The sequence below is a fragment of the Macaca mulatta genome, chromosome 4, assembly GCF_049350105.2.
Source record: "Macaca mulatta isolate MMU2019108-1 chromosome 4, T2T-MMU8v2.0, whole genome shotgun sequence".
Lineage (NCBI taxonomy): Eukaryota > Metazoa > Chordata > Mammalia > Primates > Cercopithecidae > Macaca > Macaca mulatta.
Genome location: NC_133409.1, coordinates 124,647,684 through 124,659,975, shown reverse-complemented (window position 1 = coordinate 124,659,975; position 12,292 = coordinate 124,647,684).

Here is a 12,292-nt window from a genome sequence, read left to right as displayed (position 1 = left end):
TTATTTCTTGGTTCTCTACTCTGTCCCATTGGTCTATGTGTCTGTTTTTGTACCAGTACCATGCTGTTTTGCTCTGGATTGCTTTGGCTATTTTTTTTTTTTTTTTTTCGGACAGTGTCTTGCTCTGTCACCCAGTCTGGAGTGCAGTGGCACAATCTTGACTTGCTGCAACCTCCACCCCCTGGGTTCAAGCAATTCTCATACCTCAGCCTTCTGAGTAGTTGGGGCTACAGGCACATGCCACCACACCTGGCTAAGTTTTTGTATTTTTAGTAGAGATGAGGGTTTCACCATGTTGGCCAGGCTGGTCTCAAACTCCTGACTTCAAGTGATCCACCAATTTGGCCTCCCAAAGTACAGGGATTACAGGTATAAACCATCATGCCTGGCCTATTCAGGCTCTTTTTTGGTTCCATATAAATTTTAGAATAGTTTTTTCTAATTCTGTGAAAAATGATGTTGGTAGTTTGATAGGAATAGCATTGAATCTATAAATCACTTTGGGCAGCATGAATGTTTTTTCATTTGTGTTGGCCCTGACTTTTTTCAGTAGTGTTTTATAATTATCGTAAATAATTTACATTGAATAATTTACATGAAAATAAATCACATTTATTGATTTGTGTATGTAGAACCATCCTTGCATCCCAGGAATAAAGCCTACTCTGATTGGGGTGGATTAGCTTTTTGATGTGCTGCTAGATTCACTTTGCTGGTAGTTTGTTGAGGATTTCTGTTTCTATGTTCATCAGGGTTATTGGCCTAAAGTTTTCTTTTTTTCATTGTGTCTATACTAGGTTTTGGTAACAGAGATGCTGGCCTCATAGAATGAATTAGAGAGGAGTCCTTCCTCCTCAATTTTTTGGAATAATTTCAGTAGGATTGGTACCAGCTCTTCTTTAGAGGTCTGGTAAAATCTGGCTGTAAATCTGTCTGGTACAGAGCACCTGTTAGTAGTTTTTTTTGTTTTGTTTTTTTTTGTTTGTTTGTTTACTGATTCAATTTTGGAACTCACTAGTGGTCACTTCAGGTTTTTGATTTCCTCCTGGTTCAATCTTGGAAGTTTGTATGTTTCCAGGAATTTATCCGTTTCCTATAGATTTTCTAGTTTATGTGCATAGAGGTGCTTGTAATAGTCTCTGTGGGTTATTTATGTTTTTGTGGGGTCAGTGCTAATATCACCTTTGTTATTTCTGATTGTGCTTGAATCTGTTCTCCTTTATTAATCTAACTAATGGTCTATCTTATTTCTTCTTTCAAAACACCAACTTTTGATTTTGTTGATCTCTTGTATGGATTTTCACATCTCTATTTCATTCAGTTCAGCAGATTTTGGCTCTTTTCTTCTGCTAGCTTTCAGATTAGTTTGCTCTTGTTCTAGTTCCTCTAAGTGTGATGTCAGGTTGGTAATTTGAGATCTTTCTAACCTCTTGGTGTAGATGTTTAGTGCTATAAACTTTCCTCTTAACATTGCTTTAGCTGTGTCCCAGAGGTTATGTTATGTTGTATCTTTTTCTTTAGTTTCAAATAACTTTTTGATTTCTGCCTTAATTTCATTCTTTATCCAAAAGTCATTCAGGAGCAGGTTAATTTCCATGTAATTGTATGGTTTTGAGAGATCTTCTTGGTATTGATTTCGATTTTTATTTCAGTTTTTTAGAATTTTTTCAAGATGTTATGGCCAATCATGTGTTTGATCTTAGAGTATATGCCATGTGCAGATGAGAAGAATGTATATTGTTGAGTGGAATATCCTTTAGATGTCTGTTGATCCATTTGGTCAAATGTTGTATTTAGGTCCTGAATATCTTTGTAACTTTTCTGCCTTGATGATCTATCTCATACTGTCAGTGGAATGTTGAGTCTCCTATTCTTATTGTGTGGTTATCTAAGTCTCTTTGTAGGTCTCTAAGAACTTGTTTTATGAATCTGGATGCTCCAGGGCTCAGTGCATATATACTTAGGATAGTTAAGTCTTGTTGAAATGAACCATTTATCATTATGTAATGCCCTTCTTTGTCCTTTTTTATCATTGTTGATTGAATGTTCTGTCTGAAATGAGAATTGCAACCCCTGCATTTTTAAAATTCGGCTAGATAGATTTTTCTTCATCCCTTTACTTTGAGCCTATGTAATGAAGTCATTGTATGTGAGATGGGTCTCTTGAAGACAGCATACAGTTGGGTTTTGCCTCTTTATCCAGCTTTCCACACTGTCTTTTAAGTGGTATGTTTAGCCCATTTACATTCAAGGTTAATATTGATGCATGAGGATTTGTTCCAGTCATCATATCATCATACTGTTAGCCAGTTACTACGTAGACTTGATTGTATAGTTGCTTTATAGTGTCAGTGGGCTATGTACTTAAGTGTCTTTTTGTGGACACAGATAATAGTCTTGTTTCCATGTTTAGCAGTCCCTAAAGGACCACTTTTAAGGCAGTTCTGGTGGTAATGAATTCCCTTAGCACTTGGTTGTCTGAAAAGGATTTTATGTCTCCTTTGTTTGTGAAGCTTAATGTGGCTGGATGTGATATTTTTACTTCGAATTTATTTTCTTTAAGGATGCTGAATATAGGCCCCTAATCTCTTCTGGTTTGTAAGGTTTCTGCTGAAAGTTCCCCTTTTGGCCTCACAAGGTTTCTTTTGTATGTGACCTGCCTCTTCTCTCTAGCTGCCTTTGAGATGTTTTCTTTTGCACTGACTTTGGAGAATTTAGTGACTACATATCTTGGGGATAGTTATTTTGTGTAATATCTTGCAAGGGTTCTCTGAATTTCCTGAATTTTCACATCAGCCTCTCTAGTGAGGTTGGGGAAAGTTTTATGAAACAATATCATCGTATGTATTTTCTAAGTTGCGCACTCCCTCTCCATCTCTTTCAAGAACACTAATGAATTGCAAGTTTGGTCTTTTCACATAATTCCATATTTCTCAAAGGTTTTATTCATTTTTTTAAACTCTTTTTTATTTCTATCTGACTGTATTGATTCAAAAGAGTGGCCTTCAAGCTCTGAGATTCTTTCCTCAGATTGGACTGTTCTGTTATTAATGCTTCCAACTGTATTATGAAGTTGTTGTCGTGAATTTATCCCCAGAAGTTCAGTTTGACTCCTTCTTAAAATGGCTATATCGTCTTTCAACTATTAGACCATTTTACTGTTTTTCATGGATTGGGCTTCAACCTTCTCCTATTTCTCAATGAGCTTCCCACCTATCCAGATTCTGAATTCTATGTCTGTCATTTCAGCTCTTTCAGCTGGTTAGGAACCATTCCTGGGAAGTTAGTGCAATAATTTGGAGGTAAGAGGATACTCTGGCTTTTAGAGTTGCCAGAGTTATTGTGCTAGTTCATCCTCATCTATGTGGACTGATGTTCCTTTAATCTTTGAAGTTGCTGTCTTTTGACTGAATCGGTTTTGCTTTTCCATTCTTTGATGCCCTTGAAGGTTTGGCTGTGGTATAAGTTGGATTTCGTTGATTGGCTTTGTTTCTGGATGCTTTCAGAGGAACAAGGCTCAGCTGAGAACTCCTGGGCTGTGTGCTCTAATCCTGGTGGGCTGGGACCAGGCCTGAAGATTTGTTTTCTAGCCCCTTAAGATTAAACACATGCTGCACTGGAGGGGCTGAAGTGTTCCTAGTTCACTGGCAATAACACTCTGATGAGGGCTGCTGGCAAAAGTACTCCAGTGGCATGGTGGTATATCCATGCATGCATTGTGCCTGTGGGATTTTGTGTGTATACACACACCAGCTGTGGATCTGTGCACATGTATGCACCAGTGAGGCAGCAGCAGGCCTACATGCATGTCCGCCAGCATTGCAGCAAAGGGTCCTCATGTATGTGCGTGCAAGTGGGGCAAGGCTGCAGGAAAATGTGCACTGGCTGGGAAAGGTTGCAGGCAGTGCATGTCAGCAGGGGAGGCTGCAGACAAGTATGTGCCAGCACAGAAAGGGTGTGGGCAAGTGAATGATACAATGGGTAGGCGGGATCTGCTGCAAAAGACTGGCTGCTGGCAAGCTGAGTGTACACTGCAAGCAAATGCAGCCAAGCGGGGGCCCTGGAAAAAGACCAGGCAGACAAGGGCACTCAGATCAGTCCGGCCCCATCCGTGGGCAATACAGCCCTGCTCTGTCCAGGTCTGAGAGTTAACAAAGGCTAAAGTCACCTTCAGGAGTATGGCCATCCTTGGTGGATTGGCACCTATGGCTGTGCTCCATTGCAGCTGTTCCCATGCCAAATCTGGACTCTGCACAGGCTGGAGTCCTGTCTGTTTCAACTATCTGGGTAGTTCTGCCAGCTCAGATGTCCATGGGGGTTGTGGGGTCTCCTGCAGCTTAGGATTCTGGAGGTTGATGGTGAGAGTGGGCCACTCCATGTCTACTTCACTCACTCCTTCCCTAGGGGCTGCTCAGGGCCAGGAACAAGTTCTGAGGCTCAGCAACCCCATGTAGCATTCCCAACTTCCTCCCCTTTCTTTCTAAAGTTTTTTTGTTTGGTTTTATTTTATTTTATTTTTCTTTGAGATGGAGTTTCACTCTTGTTGCCCAGGCTGGAGTGAAATGGCATGGTCTCGCCTCACTGCAACCTCTGTCTCATGGGTTCAAGCGATTCTCCTGCCTCAGCCTCCTGAATAGCTGGATTACAGGCATACCTCACCACGCCCAGCTAATCCTCCCTCCCCTTTCACTCTGCGGTGTGTGTCCTCTTTCTGTTCACTCTCAATGCCCTCTTTCCAAAGAGTGTGCCAGTTTCCTTGATAGTCTTGGTGTGAGACCAAAATGGGCTCTCTTGGTGGGAGATTTTCTTGACTGTGTCTAGTCAGCCATCTTGGCTCTTACCCCTTTCTTATCTTCTTAAAGTCTACTTTGTCAGATATTTCTACAGTTACATGTTTGTTTTGTATTGCTTTTGGTTGTTTCAGTGGGATATATTTTTCTATAATTTTATTTTTAAACTTTTCATATCATCATTATACTTAAAGTCATTTCCTCTAAGCAGCATATAGTTTTTTCTTTTTTATACAATCTGGTAATCTTTGTCATTATTTGCACATTGGTTCTGTTTACATCTAATGTAATCACTGATATATTTGGCTTTAAATCTACCACTTATGTTTTGTTTTCTATTTGTTTCATCTGTTCTATGGTGTTCCTTTTCTCTCCTTTCTGGGTTTCTTTAAAAAATTTTGTTTTGCCCTTACATTTGCTTGTTAATTATATATTATTTTACTATTCTTTTACTGTTTAACCTAGAATATATAACAAGAATCCTCAACTTATTGAAATGTAATATAAACTAGTACTTACGTTACTATTTCAAGATAATGCAAGCACCTTTATTTCCATTTGTCTTTCTCCTGCCTTTTATGTTAACATTTAATTCCATATTTTAAACCCTTAATTCTCTCTGTATTTTAAGCAATACATTATTATTGTTTTGTGCAGTTTTGTTTATTTAGCTCTATCTTCATATTTACCCTTTTTATTACTTTTTATTCTTTCCTGAATTTTCATCTGGAATTATTTTCCTTCTAACTGAATAACTCCTTTTAGTATTTTCTTTAGTATGGGTAAGCTGATGAAAGATTCTCTTAGTTCTTGTTTGGTAATGTCTTTATTTAACATTGCCTTTTGAAGGATATTTTTACAATGCATAAAATTCTAGGTTTGAATCCAAGTATACATTAATAGACAGTTAAAGAATGTTATTTATATATACAATGGAATATTGTTCACCCTTTAAAAGAAGGAAATTGACAAAAATTGCAACAGAAATGAATTTTGAGGACATTGTGCTAAGTGAAATATACTAGTCACAAAAAGACAAATAGTACATGATTATACTTATATGAGATATCTAAGGCAGTCAAATACATAGAAACAGAAAGTAGAATGGTGATTGCCAGGTCACTGAGGGGAGGAGAAAGAAGAAAGGGAGTTGTTGTTTAATCATATGTACTGAATGTTATGTTCACCCCAAATCCATGTTAACACCCTAATTCCCATTACGATGGTAGTTGGAAGTGGGACCTTTGGGAGGTAGTTAGGTCACAGAGGTAGAGCTCTCATGAATAGCACCAGTGTGCCCTTTATAAAAGGAGACCTGAGAAAGATGATCTTTCTCTCACCACCATGTGAGAATGCAGCAAGAAGGCAGCTATCTGCAAACCAAGAAGAGGGCTCACACCAGACACCAAATCTGCTGGCACTCTAATCTTGGTCTTCTTAACCTCCAGAACTGTGAGACACACATGTTTGTTGTTTAAGTCACCCAGACTATGGTATCTTGTTATTGCAGCCTGAATTAAAACAAATGGGGAGATAGGGGGGCGGTTCCAAGATGGCCAAACAGGAACCGCTCCAGGCTACAGCTTCCAGCGTGAGCGATGCAGAAGACATGTGATTTCTGCATTTCCAACTGAGCTTTGAAGAGAGTAGTGGTTCTCCCAGCACAGAGTATGAGATCTGAGAATGGACACACTATCTCCTCACATGGGTCCCTGACCTCTGAGTAGCCTAACTGGGAGGCACCCCCCAGTAGGGGCAGACAGACACCTCACATGGCTGGGTACTCCTCTGAGACAAAGCTTCCAGAGGAACAATCAGGCAGCAACATTTGCTGTTCAGCAATACTCACTCTTCTGCAGCCTCAGTTGCTGATACCCACGCAAACAGGATCTGGGAGTGGACCCCAGCAAACTCCAACAGACCTCCAGCTGAAGATCCTGACTGTTAGAAGGAGAACTAACAGAAAGGACATCCACACCAAAACCCCATGTGTATGTCACCATCATCAAAGACCAAAGGTAGATAAAACCACAAAGATGGGGAAAAAACAGAGCAGAAAAGCTGAAAATTCTACAAATCAGAGCACCTCTCCCCCTCCAAAAGAATGCAGCTCCTTACCAGCAATGGAACAAAGTTGAACAGAGAATGACTTTGATGAGTTGAGAGAAGAAGGGTTCAGATGATCAAACTTCTCTGAGCTGAAGGAGGAAGTTCAAACCCATCGCAAAGAAGCTAAAAATCTTGAATATTGATTAGACAAATGACTAACTAGAATAACCAATGTAGAGAAGTCCTTAAATGACCTGATGGAGCTGAAAACCATGGCACAAGAACTACGTGATGAATGCACAAGCTTCAGTAACTGATTCAATCAACTGGAAGAAAGGGTATCAGTGATTGAAGATCAAATGAATGAAATAAAGTGAGAAGAAAAGTTTAGAGAAAAAAGAGCTAAAAGAAATGAACAAAGCCTCCCAGAAATACGGGAGTATGTAAAAAGACCAAATCTATGTCTGATTGGTGTACCTGAAAGTGATAGGGAGAATAGAACCAAGTTGGAAAACACCCTGCAGGATATTATCCAGGAGAACTTTCCCAACCTAGCAAGGCAGGCCAACATTCAAATTCAGGAATACAGAGAACACCACAAAGATACTCCTCGAAAAGAGCAACTCCAACACACATAATCATCAGATTCACCAAAGTTGAAATAAAGGAAAAAATGTCAAGGGCAGCCAGAGAGAAAGGTTGGGTTACCCACAAAGGGAAGCCCATCAGACTAACAGCAGATCTCTCGGCAGAAACTCTCCAAGCCAGAAGAGAGTGGGGGACAAGTATTCAACATTCTTAAATAAAAGATTTTCAACCCGGAATTTCATATCCAGCCAAACTAAGCTTCATAAGTGAAGGAGAAATAAAATCCTTTACAGACAAGCAAATGCTGAGAGATTTTGTCACCACCAGGCCTGCCCAACAAGAGCTCCTGAAGGAAGCACTAAACATGGAAAGGAACAACCAGTACCAGCCATTGCAAAAACATGCCAAAATGTAAAGACCATCGATGCTAGAAAGAAACTGCATCAACTAACGAGCAAAATAACCAGCTAACATCAAAATGACAGGATCAAATTTACACATAACAATATTAACCTTAAATGAAAATGGGCTAAATGGTCCAATTAAAAGACACAGACTGGCAAATTGGATAAAGAGTCAAGACCCATCAGTGTGCTGTATTCAGGCGACCCATCTCACGTGCAGAGACACACATAGGCTAAAAATAAAGGAATGGAGGAAGAACTACCAAGCAAATGGAAAACAAAACAAAACAAAATGCAGGGGTTGCAATCCTAGTCTCTGATGAAACAGACTTAAAACCAGCAAAGATCAAAAGAAACAAAGAAGGTCATTACATAATGGTAAAGGGATCAATTCAACAAGAAGAGCTAACTATCTTGAATATATACATACCCAATACAGGAGCACCCAGATTCATAAAGCAAGTCCTTAGAGACTTACAAAGGGACTTAAACTCCCACACAATAATCATGGTAGACTTTAACACCCCACTGTCAACATTAGACAGATCAACAAGACAGAAAGCTAACAAGGATATCCAGGACTTGAACTCAGCTCTGGACCAAGCAGACCTAATAGACATCTAGAGAACTCTCCACCCCAAAACAACAGAATATACATTCTTCTCAGCACCACATCACACTTATTCTAAAATTGACCACATAGGTGGAAGTAAAGCACTCCTCAGCAAATGTGAAAGAACAGAAATTATAACAAACTGTCTCTCAGACCACAGTGCAATCAAACTAGAACTCAGGATTTAGAAACTCACTCAAAACTGCTCAACTACATGGAAACTGAACAACCTGCTCCTGAATGACTACTGCGTACATAACGAAATGAAGGCAAAAATAAAGATGTTCTTTGATACCAATGAGAACAAAGACACAATGTACCAGAATCTCTGGAACACATTTAAAGCAGTGTGTAGAGGGAAATTTATAGTACTAAATGCCCACAAGAGAAAGCATGAAAGATCTAAGATCAACACCCTAACATCACAATTAAAAGAACTAGAGAAGCAAGGGCAAACACATTCAAAAGCTAGCAGAAGGCAAGAAATAACTAAGATCAGAGCAGAACTGAAGGAGATAGAGACACAAAAAACCCTCCAAAAAAATCAATGAATCCAGGAGTTGGTTTTTTGAAAAGATCAACAAAATTGATAGAACGCTAGCAAGACTAATAAAGAAGAAAAGAGAGAAGAATGAAATAGATGCAATAAAAAATGATAAAGGGGATATCACCACCGACCCCACACAAATACAAACTACCATCAAAGAATACTATAAACACCTGTACACAAATAAACTAGAAAACCTAGAAGAAATGGATAAATTCCTGGATGCATACACTCTCCCAAGACTAAACCAGGAAGAAGTTGAATCACTGAATAGACCAACAACAGGCTCTGAAATTGAGACAATACTTAGTAGCCTACCAACCAAAAAAAGTCCAGGACCAGACAGATTCACAGCCGAATTCTACCAGAGGTACAAGGAGGAGCTATTCCTTCTGAAACTATTCCAAACAATAGAAAAAGAGGGAATCTTCCCTAACTAATTTTATGAGGCCAACATCATCCTGATACCAAAGCCTGGCAGAGACACAACAACAAAAGAGAATTTTAGACCAATATCCCTGATGAACATTGATGCAAAAATCCTCAGTAAAAAACTGGCAACCGAATCCAGCAGCACATCAAAAAGCGTATCCACCATGATCAAGTGGGCTTCATCCCTGGGGTGAAAGGCTGGTTCAGCACACGCAAATTAACAAACGTAATCCAGCATATAAACAGAACCAAAGACAAAAACCACATGATTATCTCAACAGATGCAGAAAAGGCCTTTGACAAAATTCAACAGCCTTCATGCTAAAAACTCTCAATAAATTCGGTATTGATGGAATGTATCTCAAAATAATAAGAGCTATTTATGACAAACTCACAGCCAGTATCATACTGAATGGGCAAAAATGGGAAGCATTCCCTTTGAAAACTGGCACAAGACAGGGATGCCGTCTCTCACCACTCCTATTCAACATAGTGTTGGAAGTGCTGGTCAGGGCAATCAGGCAGGAGAAAGAAAGAAAGGGTATGCAATTAGGAAAAGAAGTCAAATTGTCCCTGTTTGCAGATGACATGATTGTGTATTTAGAAAACCCCATTGTCTCAGCCCCAAATCTCCTTAAGCTCATAAGCAACTTCAGCAAAGTCTCAGGATACAAAATCAATGTGCAAAAATCACAAGCATTCCTATACACCAATAACAGACAAACAGCCAACTCATGAGTGAACTCCCATTCACAACTGCTACAAAGAGAATAAAATATCTAGGAATCCAACTTACAAGGGATGTGAAGGACCTCTTCAAGGAGAACTACAAACCACAGTTCAATGAAATAAAAGAGGACACAAACAAATGGAAGAACATTCCATGCTCATGGATAGGAAGAATCAATATCGTGAAAATGGCCATACTGCCCAAGGTAATTTATAGATTCAATACCATTCCCATTAAGCTACCAATGATTTCCTTCACAGAGTTGGAAAAAACTACTTTAAAGTTCATGTGGAACCACAAAAGGCCCCACATTGCCAAGACAATCCTAAGTCAAAAGAACAAAGCCGGAGGCATCATGCTACCTGACTTCAAACTATACTACAAGGCTACAGTAACCAAAACAGCATGGTACTTGTACCAAAACAGATATATAGACCAATGGAACAGAACAGAGGCCACAGAAATAATATTTCACATCTACAGCTGTCTGATCTTTGACAAATCTGACAAAAACAACAAATGGGGAAAGGATTCCCTATTTAATAAATGGTGCTGGGAAAACTGGCTAGCCATACTTAGAAAGCTGAAACTGGATCCCTTCCTTACACCTTATACAAAAATTAATTCAAGATGGATTAGAGACTTAAATGTTAGACCTAAAACCGTAAAAAATCCTAGAAGAAAACCTAGGCTGTACCATTCAGGACATAGGCATGGGCAAGGACTTCATGTCTAAAACACCAAAAGCAACGGCAACAAAAGCCAAAATTGACAAATGGGGTCTAATTAAACTAAAGAGCTTCTGCACAGCAAAAGAAAATACCATCAGAGTGAACAGGCAACCTACAGAATGGGAGAAAAATTTTGCAATCTACTCATCTGACAGAGGGCTAATATCCAGAATCTACAAAGAACTCAAACAAATTTACAAGAAAAAAAACAAACAACCCCATCAAAAAGTGAACCATACCTAAGATTGTTTGAGCATTAAAAATTGAGTCTTATTGCTTTTCTTACCTCAGGTATTATTTTCCTTTGTGGCTAAAGCTACTGAAGCAAAGAGAATTTAGAAGCTTAAAATCTGCTTCTCTTTAATTACTTCATGTAGATTTTAAAAAAATAAAACATTGGACTTTTTCCCAAAAGCACCTTTTCATTTATTTCCATAGTAAAGCATTCTTAATGTAAAGCCATTATATTTTATAATACTCTGATTTCTGTGTATATATACACAATTTAAACCCTGAGACAAATATATAGTAAACTGGCACTATACACATATGTTCATGTGGATTTACCTCAATAATTTATTTATTTCTCTCCTCCCACCTCAGTAATTTAAACAAAAGCATTTGGAGTTCCAATTTTCATGGCATGTAAATCAGCTCTTCATTTCATGTGGTGCATATAATCCTACAACTAAAGTCAGAATCACAGTTGAATTTTAAAATCTATGATTTTTCTCACTAAGCAAAGTTGTCCCATTTTATCAGAGATAATTTAGCCATATCTCTGGATTTGAACTTCCTTCCTAGTCTTTCTTAACAGAAACCATTCTATATAAGGATCTAGCCATTCAATTGATATTATCAGCAGGTAAGATTGAGCAGGCTGGATCTCCCACACAGACCAGGAGTAACTCATCAAAATGTAACCAGATGGACTTGTCCTTAACTACTGCTCATAAAATCTGCAAACTCTCATGATGTTCAATAATCGTATGCTTTTTGTTAGATTTTTTTTAAGTGTAGAGCTTTTTTGTTGATTGTGTTTACAAGAAATACAAGTGCATTGAATGATAAAATGGTATCAACTTTTAGAAAAATCCCCAAAGTACATGTATGAGAAATGAATGGGAATTGACACCTGTCATCATAAATAGAAAAGTGTACCGGCAGAGGCTGAGCAATTATTTTAGTAAAATGGTGCCAAACTCTTACTCTTATGTGGGAATCATCACTTTAACATTTTATAGATAGCATTTTATTCTAAATTGTATTTTCTATGTCAGCACAATTTGAGATTCTAAATTTTCATCTAAAGCAATTTTTCTTCATAGTATAGTATAGTGACTAGCAGGAAAATAATATCCATTTCATTTTGAAGTTATCTATTCTTTTACCTTAAATACCTTAAATA